General features: G+C 44.0%; 1 protein-coding gene across 2 annotated transcripts in view; it reads right to left on the reverse strand.

Moving 5' to 3' along the window:
* SCNN1A (sodium channel epithelial 1 subunit alpha) overlaps positions 1 to 11,752 on the reverse strand; it is a 98,597-nt gene that overhangs the window by 72,092 nt on the left and 14,753 nt on the right. The window contains exon 1 of one of the 2 annotated variants that reach the window (XM_044297668.1): positions 3,760 to 3,994. The exons of the other annotated variant lie outside the window; for it this stretch is intronic. The gene's annotated coding sequence lies outside the window, so the exon portion shown is untranslated. Of the gene's footprint in view, positions 1 to 3,759; positions 3,995 to 11,752 lie in introns of those variants that run through there. 2 annotated transcript variants of the gene reach the window in all.

The raw sequence follows: 11,752 nt of genomic DNA on the forward strand, positions 1-11,752 counted from the left end.
AAACGGAATGCACACGGAGTAAGTCTGGTTTTTTTTTTGCGGACCCATTGAAATGAATGGTTCCATATACGGTCCGCAAAAAAAACTGAACTGACACAGAAAGAAAATATGTTCATGTGGCTGAGCCCTAACAAACACAAGAGATGGAGATAGCTGATAACAAAGAACATTCAATTGCATCCAACTCCACCACAAGTGGAAAGAGGATAAGCTTTTGGTAGTGTCTCTTTGAAAGGGTTGTCCCACAAAAATATTCTACATTTTACAATCCAGCACCTGGATCTGATTACTTTTGTAATTGCATGTAATTAAAAAATTTGTAGAGCCACTGAGTTATTCACTGAAATCTATCTGTACAGCGCCACCTGCTGTTTGCTCTTTTTCTAAATTCTTTGTCCAGCTGACTCAGAAGGTCGCACATGCTCAGTTCCCTCTGTCAGAAGATTTGTACCTCTGATCCGAAACCGCTTCACCTGTTACATATGTACTTAGCAGCTGAAGGCATCTGCCGCGTCCTCTGCACTTTGACAGGACCAGGCAGTGAAAAACATCATCAAGTCTGACCCTGTCAATCAAAGTGCAGAAGGGCGCTGGCAGTTGCAGATAGAGCAGAGCCTCTAGGTCAGGCATGCTCAACCTGCGGCCCTCCAGCTATTGCAAAACTACAACTCCCAGCATGTCCGAACAGCCTACAGCTATCAGCCTACAGCAGGGAATTGTGGGAGTTGCAGTTTTACAACAGCTGGAGGGCCGCAGGTTGAGCATTCCTGCTCTAGGTGTAAGGGTAACGCCCCCGTTGCTTCTAGAGGCTCATTTGCATATATTAAAACTTAATTGTTCTCAGTATTGTGGGCAAATATGAATGCTGGACCAGCACAGATGCCTTCACCTGCCTAAGTGCACATGTAACAGGTGAGCCAGTGTCTGCTGACAGATGCCCTTTATGGCAATACACGATAAGTATCGGTCCTTATCGTGTTTTTTTCCACTTCCAAGTCCAGTTCTTCTGCTTTCAGCTTGTTGCTCAAGGAGACAAGTATTGTTTCTCTAGTGCTGATGATCCACTAGGAGATATGTACATATTCTGAATACATGTTGCCTACACGCCAGGCTTGGCTGGGGCTGGGGGTGGGGGGGGTTGGGGGGATGAGGACCTCTTGGGGCAGATCTCTTGGTAAAGGTCCAATGTTTCAGTATTTCACAATGTAGTATCTTCAAAATCCCTTAGCGTTCTTAAAGGAGAATCACATGTGAATACAGTCATGAGAAAAGCAAAGTCCACCATCTTTGAGTACTATCGTTTTAACGTATCAGGACATAATACAAAAATCTGGTCTTCAGAAGGTCTTAAAATTAGGTAACTCCAACCTCAGATGAACAACAACACATGACAGATAACACTGTGCCATGATTTATTCGACAAGACTAGGTCAAAATGCAGAAGTGTTGTGTGAAAAATTAAGTCCACCCTGACCCTTACTGCTTCTTTCATAGGAATTAAGAAGGTAAGTAGCCACCAGGTGCTGCTAATGAGATTTCCTTGATTAACTGATCATCAGAAACTGTGACCACCAGAGGTTTTGGCAGTTTGTTGGCTTGGATCATTCAGGCTTGTGTTAATACAATGCCAAGGAGGAAAAACATCAGCAATGATCTTAGAGAGGCAATAGTTGCCATCCATCTGGAAAGGGTTATGAGTCCATGTTCAAACAATCTGAAGGATATCATTCTACAATGAGAACCATTATTCACATGTGGAAACCATTCAGGACAGCTGTCGATCTTCCCAGCACTGGACATCCCAGCAAATTCACCCCAAGGTCAGAACGTGCAGTGCTTAGAAAAATTGCATAAACCCACAAGAGCTACATGTAAGACTCTACAGTCCTCAACATGTTAAATGTCAGATTCGTGACAGTACTTAGAAGAAGACTGAACAAGTATGACCTGTTTGGAGGGGCTGCCAGGAGAAAACATATTCTTTTTAAAAAGAACATAGAAGCAAGGCTTACGTTTGCAAAGTTGTACCCTGAAAAAAGCACAAGACTTGTGGAACGAGTTCTTTGGACAGATGAGAACAAAGTACAGATGTCTGCAGAGGTGCACCACCAATGAAGTCAGGTGAGGCGATCGCCTCAGGTAACACCAGGTAGGGGCAAGAGGGGACAGTGGACGGGCCATGGGCAATGAGCGCTTTTATTCCGGCAAAGTGGTTAGGTTAATAAACTGCCATTGGGGGGGGGGGGGGGGCTGTTTCAGTTTTCTCCTCAGGCAGCAGAAAGGCTAGGTGCACCCCTGGATGTCTGGCCATAATACACAGCGCCACATTTGGAGAAAACCAAACACAGGATATCAGCACAAACGCCCCATACCAACCGTCGAGTTCGGCAATGGAGGGACGATGATTTGGGTGTACTTTCTAGGTACAGCGCCTTGGCACCTTGCAGTAATTGGGTCGAAGACCAAAATTCCTGCAGAACGATGTGAGAGACTGATAGAGTCAGACAGGAAATGATTACTTCAAGTTATTGCTGTTGAAAGTGGTTCTACGAGCTACTGATTCTTGGGGTGGACTTAGTTTTTCACACATGGGTTTTCTATTTGCAATGACATGGTGGAATCTGTTATGTGTTGTTGTTCATCTGAGGTTGGATTTACCAAATTTTAAGACCTTCTAAGAACCAAATGTGTTTTTTTATGCCCTACTATGTAAAGCCATAGAATTCAAAGAAGGTTGACTTTGTTTTTCTCATGACTGTATAAGCCCAGTTGCACTCACTCAATGGTCATTCATAAAATACATAGCATTTTTTAAAGCATTTTCAAAAAAGAGGTAACACTCACTATTAAATTTGAGGGGTTGTGTTAGACCCCATGGCCATCCCTTATCTCTTCCATACTCTAATTATCTATCTACTGTATCTATCTACTGTATCTATCTATCTATCTATCTATCTATCTATCTATCTATCTATCTATCTATCGATCGATCTCTATTGTCTATATATCCACTGATCCATCTCATATCTGTCTAACTATTTATCTATTGATCTATCTATACCTTCATAAAGAACAGTCACCTGTAAATCCATATACTCGACTTGAGTTGGCTTCTTTGTAGCTTGTTTTTTTCTTAGTTACATGTTATTGCGGAGCACAACCAGCCTCCTAAGCCTCAGTGTGTATTGTCACCTAGCTTTTCTAGGCCCCTGAATGGGCATTTTGCATAGTCGTGTAGTAACATGTGACGGTATTGCTGCATTACCATTCATTCAGGACAGTTGGGTGGGAACCCAGTAGGAGATGAATTGGGTGATATGGAGGTCAACTACTTTGCCAGGTATACTTGTAACCAAGAAAGGTTTCTCCACAAACATAGAGGAGAATTCTTTACGGTAAGAGCAGTGAGACTATGGACTATGGACGTGGTGATGGTGAATTCAGTAAAATAGTTCAGAAGGGGCCTGGATGTATTTCTGGAGTGTAATAATATTACAGGCTATAGCTACTAGAGAGGGGTTCGCTGATCCAGAGAATTAGTCTGATGCCTGATTGGAGTCTGGAAGGAATTTTTTTCTCCTAAAGTGGGAAAAATTGTCTTCTACCTATTTTGTTTTGCCTTCCTCTGGATCAACTTTCAGGATAACAGGCTGAACTGGATGGGCAGTTACTATGTAAATGTCTGTTAAGCTTTACAGTAGCTGATGACACCTGTAAGATATACGTAGTATTGAGTCATTTATATGAGAAGTCACAGACCTGAGCTCCTTGTCCTCTGGATAGTCTAGGCGATGAGCATTTACTCTGCTGCTCCGGCTTTCGTCTTGATCTGCAGGTTCAGCTTTTCTCTGGAGCCTCCTGACCAGTTCCTTCCCCAGTGAATGCACCTTGCAGTCTCTACAGCTCCTTGCTCACCTTTTCGTCTCCCGTCCCCTCCCCTACAGTTCACCTGGACCAGATAGAGCTTGAACTGGTTTTTTTCCAGTTGTATCTGGCAGCCTGGTACCTGTGAACCTCCCAGTTCCTCCCTACTGCTGCTTGCCTGGGAAGCACAGATTCACTCACATCCTATAAACACATGAGAGCTGCCGGGAAGACGGTACTAGGTAGAAGACCAGACATGTGGCAATACATTGTGTGGTCACATCTAGTGCACAGACGCAGCAGAGCTGAACACGCTCAGCTTTGCAACATCAGCTTGTACTATAACAAAAATAATTTTGAACCTGTTATTAAGTATCTTATTAAGGACTTCTGAGTTAACTGAGCAGGTTGTTTGCTCAGGAGTCTTAGCTAGGAACCAACATGGGGTTACAAAAAGTGTCTCTTGCTCTGGAGGACCCTCCATAAACCCACCCAGATAGTCCACTGGTTTAAAAAAAAGGTGTAATACTTCATTTCCCCTGCGGAGGCACTGCAGGGCAACTGTATACATATGGGCAGGTCTCCACAGTAGACCACAACTGATAGCTGAGGGTCTCAGCAGCAGGTCACCTTGTCGTCAACCTTTTGTAGACGGATCATTCTAAGGAGAAAGGCCTTTAAGTCTCTCTGATTCCTCAACCTTATGACAAGTAAGTGTTTAAGATTCAGTGCCTGGAATGGCATGCGTCTGTCTTGAAAGATGACATTACTTATAATACACCTCTGCCAGGTGGCATTCTCCAGTATTGATATCTAATTTCAGAGATTGACACAGGAAATGATGGCTACACTGGAACGGCTCCCGAGACCCAGCACCCTACCTTAATTAATGGGCATCTGTCAGCAGTTTTGTACCTATGACACTGACCTGTTACATGTGCGCTTGGCAGCTGAAGGCATCTGTGTTGGTCCCAGGTTCATATGTGTCCGCATTGCTGAGAAAAATGATGTTGTAATATATGCAAATGAGCCTCTAGGAGCAACGGGGGCGTTGCCATTACACCTAGAGGCTCTGCTGGGTGGAGTTAAGGTGGGTGGAGTCGTCCACCTGCGCGTTCTGGTGGTGGTCACTGAGCCACGCCAGTTCCTTCCTCTTGAGCGGTGTGGCGGAGCAGTTGTTCCTTTCCTATGAGTCTTTGGACTAGTTTGCTTCGGTGTCAAAGTAGTGGGGATTGTGGTGGATTGGGGATCGGTGTTATATTGGTTGGGGGGGGGTGGGGGGATTTATAGCGGTTACGTTATTCCATTAGTTCTTTCTGAGTTAGGGCTCATGTGCACGAACATATTTGTTTTCCGTGTCCGTTTTTTTTTTTTACATCCCGTATGTTGAACCATTCACTTCAATGGGTCTACAAAAAAACAAAAACAGAAATGACTCCATGTGCATTCCGTTACCGTATGTTCACATGAACATTCCGCAAAAAAGATAGAACATGTCCTGTTCTCGAATGTTTTGCGGACAAGAATAGGCATTGTTACAATGGATCCGCCCCAAAAAAAGGAATGTCATACGGACGTCATCTGTATTTTTGGCGGTTCTGTGTTTTGCAGGACCGCAAAATACATACAGTCGGGTGAATGAGCCCTTATTCTGAGGGGTGAGCCCACTTTGATTGTGCCACAGGTGATCCCTATGATGTGAAAGGGGCCCATATGCTGTATAGAAGGCTGATGTACGGACCCCAGGGCTATCTGACCATGTTGTCGGGGGATAAATTAAGTACGCCCTCACCGCTGTCTATAGGTATTCCCTTGTAGATCTATGCCACTACATTATTGTTAAAAATGTAAAAATCCCCCATAGGGGAATAAAAAAAATACAATAAAATTTAAAGAGTCACAATACAAATAAATAAATAAAAAAACACACACATAGCGTTTGCATATTATGACTGTATAGTATGTATGCATTTGCTGGCTATCCCCCCACACATAGAGACACTATAGAGAAGGGGTCCATGTACAGGTCAGTTATAGGGAGGATACCACCCTGGTCTGGGCCCCTCTTACAAAATAGCAACCATATTGGATGTCACTTAACTTTCTTCGACTTTCGAATATTTTGTACGATACGGTCTATTGTGGTGTGTATCTAAGCTTATCATGTCAGGTACTGTCTGCTGCGCCTCTGTATCTAAATCTATAATCTGCGATACAGTCTACTGTTCCTGTATAAAACATTCTCATATGTGATCCTGTCTGCTGAGCTGTGTATCTAATCCTATCCTGTGTGATCCTGTCTGCTGAGCTGTGTATCTAATCCTATCCTGTGTGATACTGTCTGCTGAGCTGTGTATCTAATCCTATCCTGTGTGATACTGTCTGCTGAGCTGTGTATCTAATCCTATCCTGTGTGATACTGTCTGCTGAGCTGTGTATCTAATCCTATCCCGTGTGATACTGTCTGCTGAGCTGTGTATCTAATCCTATCCTGTGTGATACTGTCTGCTGAGCTGTGTATCTAATCCTATCCTGTGTGATACTGTCTGCTGAGCTGTGTATATAATCCTATCCTGTGTGATACTGCTGCTGAGCTGTGTATCTAATCCTATCCTGTGTGATACTGTCTGCTGAGCGTGTATCTAATCCTATCCTGTGTGATACTGACTGCTGAGCTGTGTATCTAATCCTATCCTGTGTGATACTGTCTGCTGAGCTGTGTATCTAATCCTATCCTGTGTGATACTGACTGCTGAGCTGTGTATCTAATCCTATCCTGTGTGATACTGTCTGCTGAGCTGTGTATCTAATCCTATCCTGTGTGATACAGTCTGCAGAGCCTGTGTATCTAATCCTATCCTGTTTGATACAGTCTGCTGAGCCTGTGTATCTAATCCTATCCTGTGTGATACAGTCTGCTGAGCTGTGTATCTAATCCTATCCTGTGTGATACAGTCTGCTGAGCTGTGTATCTAATCCTATCCTGTGTGATACATGTCCTGCTGAGCTGTGTATCTAATCCTATCCTGTGTGATACTGTCTGCTGAGCTGTGTATCTAATCCTATCCTGTGTGATACTGTCTGCTGAGCTGTGTATCTAATCCTATCCTGTGTGATACTGTCTGCTGAGCTGTGTATCTAATCCTATCCTGTGTGATACTGTCTGCTGAGCTGTGTATCTAATCCTATCCTGTGTGATACGTCTGCTGAGCTGTGTATCTAATCCTATCCTGTGTGATACTGCCTGCTGAGCTGTGTATCTATCCTATCCTGTGTGATACATGTCTGCTGAGCTGTGTATCTAATCCTATCCTGTGTGATACTGTCTGCTGAGCTGTGTATCTAATCCTATCCTGTGTGATACTGCCTGCTGAGCTGTGTATCTAATCCTATCCTGTGTGATACTGTCTGCTGAGCTGTGTATCTAATCCTATCCTGTGTGATACTGTCTGCTGAGCTGTGTATCTAATCCTATCCTGTGTGATACTGTCCTGCTGAGCTGTGTATCTAATCCTATCCTGTGTGATACTGCCTGCTGAGCTGTGTATCTAATCCTATCCTGTGTGATACTGTCTGCTGAGCTGTGTATCTAATCCTATCCTGTGTGATACTGTCTGCTGAGCTGTGTATCTAATCCTATCCTGTGTGATACTGTCTGCTGAGCTGTGTATCTAATCCTATCCTGTGTGATACTGTCTGCTGAGCTGTGTATCTAATCCTATCCTGTGTGATACTGTCTGCTGAGCTGTGTATCTAATCCTATCCTGTGTGATACTGTCCTGCTGAGCTGTGTATCTAATCCTATCCTGTGTGATACTGTCTGACTGAGCTGTGTATCTAATCCTATCCTGTGTGATACAGCCTGCTGAGCTGTGTATCTAATCCTATCCTGTGTGATACTGTCTGCTGAGCTGTGTATCTAATCCTATCCTGTGTGATACTGTCTGCTGAGCTGTGTATCTAATCCTATCCTGTGTGATACTGTCTGCTGAGCTGTGTATCTAATCCTATCCTGTGTGATACTGCCTGCTGAGCTGTGTATCTAATCCTATCCTGTGTGATACTGTCTGCTGAGCTGTGTATCTAATCCTATCCTGTGTGATACTGTCTGCTGAGCTGTGTATCTAATCCTATCCTGTGTGATACTGTCTGCTGAGCTGTGTATCTAATCTATCCTGTGTGATACTGCCTGCTGAGCTGTGTATCTAATCCTATCCTGTGTGATACTGCCTGCTGAGCTGTGTATCTAATCCTATCCTGTGTGATACTGTCTGCTGAGCTGTGTATCTAATCCTATCCTGTGTGATACTGTCTGCTGAGCTGTGTATCTAATCCTATCCTGTGTGATACTGTCTGCTGAGCTGTGTATCTAATCCTATCCTGTGTGATACTGTCTGCTGAGCTGTGTATCTAATCCTATCCTGTGTGATACTGTCTGCTGAGCTGTGTATCTAATCCTATCCTGTGTGATACTGTCCTGCTGAGCTGTGTATCTAATCCTATCCTGTGTGATACTGTCTGCTGAGCTGTGTATCTAATCCTATCCTGTGTGATACTGTCTGCTGAGCTGTGTATCTAATCCTATCCTGTGTGATACTGTCTGCTGAGCTGTGTATCTAATCCTATCCTGTGTGATACTGTCTGCTGAGCTGTGTATCTAATCCTATCCTGTGTGATACTGTCTGCTGAGCTGTGTATCTAATCCTATCCTGTGTGATACTGTCCTGCTGAGCTGTGTATCTAATCTATCCTGTGTGATACTGTCTGCTGAGCTGTGTATCTAATCCTATCCTGTGTGATACTGCCTGCTGAGCTGTGTATCTAATCCTATCCTGTGTGATACTGTCTGCTGAGCTGTGTATCTAATCCTATCCTGTGTGATGTCTGCTGAGCTGTGTATCTAATCCCTATCCTGTGTGTACTGCCTGCTGAAGCTGTGTATCTAATCCTATCCTGTTGATACTGCTCTTGCTGAGCCTGTGTATCTAATCCTATCCTGTGTGATACTGTCTGCTGAGCTGTGTATCTAATCCTATCCTGTGTGATACTGTCTGCTGAGCTGTGTATCTAATCCATATCCTGTGTGATACAGTCTGCTGAAGCTGTGTATCTAATCTATTCCTGTGTGATACGGTCTGCTGAGCTGTGTATCTAATCCTATCCTGGTGATACGCTGCCTGAGCCTGTGTATCTAATCCTATCCTGTGTGATACTGTCTGCTGAGCTGTGTATCTAATCCTATCCTGTGTGATACTGCCTGCTGAGCTGTGTATCTAATCCTATCCTGTGTGATACTGTCTGCTGAGCTGTGTCTCTAATCCTATCCTGTGTGATACCTGTCTGCTGAGCTGTGTATCTAATCCTATCCTGTGTGATACTGTCCTGCTGAGCTGTGTATCAATCCTATCTGTGGTGATACTGTCTGCTGAGCTGTGTATCTAATCCTATCCTGTGTGATACAGTCTGCTGAGCTGTGTATCTAATCCTATCCTGTGTGATACTGTCTGCTGAGCTGTGTATCTAATCCTATCCTGTGTGATACTGTCTGCTGAGCTGTGTATCTAATCCTATCCTGTGTGATACTGCCTGCTGAGCTGTGTATCTAATCCTATCCTGTGTGATACTGTCTGCTGAGCTGTGTATCTAATCCTATCCTGTGTGATACTGTCTGCTGAGCTGTGTATCTAATCCTATCCTGTGTGATACTGTCTGCTGAGCTGTGTATCTAATCCTATCCTGTGTGATACTGCCTGCTGAGCTGTGTATCTAATCCTATCCTGTGTGATACTGTCTGCTGAGCTGTGTATCTAATCCTATCCTGTGTGATACTGTCTGCTGAGCTGTGTATCTAATCCTATCCTGTGTGATACTGTCTGCTGAGCTGTGTATCTAATCCTATCCTGTGTGATACTGTCTGCTGAGCTGTGTATCTAATCCTATCCTGTGTGATACTGTCTGCTGAGCTGTGTATCTAATCCTATCCTGTGTGATACTGCCTGCTGAGCTGTGTATCTAATCCTATCCTGTGTGATACTGTCTGCTGAGCTGTGTATCTAATCCTATCCTGTGTGATACTGTCTGCTGAGCTGTGTATCTAATCCTATCCTGTGTGATACTGTCTGCTGAGCTGTGTATCTAATCCTATCCTGTGTGATACTGTCTGCTGAGCTGTGTATCTAATCCTATCCTGTGTGATACTGACTGCTGAGCTGTGTATCTAATCCTATCCTGTGTGATACTGTCTGCTGAGCTGTGTATCTAATCCTATCCTGTGTGATACTGTCTGCTGAGCTGTGTATCTAATCCTATCCTGTGTGATACTAGTCTGCTGAGCTGTGTATCTAATCCTATCCTGTGTGATACTGTCTGCTGAGCCGTGTATCTAATCCTATCCTGTGTGATACTGTCTGCTGAGCTGTGTATCTAATCCTATCCTGTGTATACTGTCTGCTGAGCTAGTGGGTATCTAAGCCTATCCTGTGTGATACATGTCTGCTGAGCTAGTGTATCTAATCCTATCCTGTTGTGATACTGTCTGCTGAGCTAGTGTATCTAATCCTATCTGTGTGATACTGTCCTGCTGAGCTGTGTATCTAATCCTATCCTGTGTGATACTGTCTGCTGAGCTGTGTATCTATCCTTCCTGTGTGATACTGTCTGCTGAGCTGTGTATCTAATCCTATCCTGTGTGATACTGTCTGCTGAGCTGTGTATCTAATCCTATCCTGTGTGATACTGTCTGCTGAGCTGTGTATCTAATCCTATCCTGTGTGATACTGTCTGCTGAGCTGTGTATCTAATCCTATCCTGTGTGATACTGTCTGCTGAGCTGTGTATCTAATCCTATCCTGTGTGATACTGTCTGCTGAGCTGTGTATCTAATCCTATCCTGTGTGATACTGTCTGCTGAGCTGTGTATCTAATCCTATCCTGTGTGATACTGTCTGCTGAGCTGTGTATCTAATCCTATCCTGTGTGATACTGTCTGCTGAGCTGTGTATCTAATCCTATCCTGTGTGATACTGTCTGCTGAGCTGTGTATCTAATCCTATCCTGTGTGATACTGTCTGCTGAGCTGTGTATCTAATCCTATCCTGTGTGATACTGTCTGCTGAGCTGTGTATCTAATCCTATCCTGTGTGATACTGTCTGCTGAGCTGTGTATCTAATCCTATCCTGTGGATACTGTCTGCTGAGCTGTGTATCTAATCCTATCCTGTGTGATACTGTCTGCTGTGTATCTAATCCTATCCTGTGTGATACTGGCTGAGCTGTGTATCTAATCCTATCCTGTGTGATACTGTCTGCTGAGCTGTGTATCTAATCCTATCCTGTGTGATACTGTCTGCTGAGCTGTGTATCTAATCCTATCCTGTGTGATACTGTCTGCTGAGCTGTGTATCTAATCCTATCCTGTGTGATACTGTCTGCTGAGCTGTGTATCTAATCCTATCCTGTGTGATACTGTCTGCTGAGCTGTGTATCTAATCCTATCCTGTGTGATACTGTCTGCTGAGCTGTGTATCTAATCCTATCCTGTGTGATACTGTCTGCTGAGCTGTGTATCTAATCCTATCCTGTGTGATACTGTCTGCTGAGCTGTGTATCTAATCCTATCCTGTGTGATACTGTCTGCTGAGCTGTGTATCTAATCCTATCCTGTGTGATACTGTCTGCTGAGCTGTGTATCTAATCCTATCCTGTGTGATACTGTCTGCTGAGCTGTGTATCTAATCCTATCCTGTGTGATACTGTCTGCTGAGCTGTGTATCTAATCCTATCCTGTGTGATACTGTCTGCTGAGCTGTGTATCTAATCCTATCCTGTGTGATACTGTCTGCTGAGCTGTGTATCTAATCCTATCCTGTGTGATACTGTCTGCTGAGCT

The sequence above is a fragment of the Bufo gargarizans genome, chromosome 6 (genome assembly GCF_014858855.1).
Source record: "Bufo gargarizans isolate SCDJY-AF-19 chromosome 6, ASM1485885v1, whole genome shotgun sequence".
In the NCBI taxonomy this organism is placed as follows: domain Eukaryota; kingdom Metazoa; phylum Chordata; class Amphibia; order Anura; family Bufonidae; genus Bufo; species Bufo gargarizans.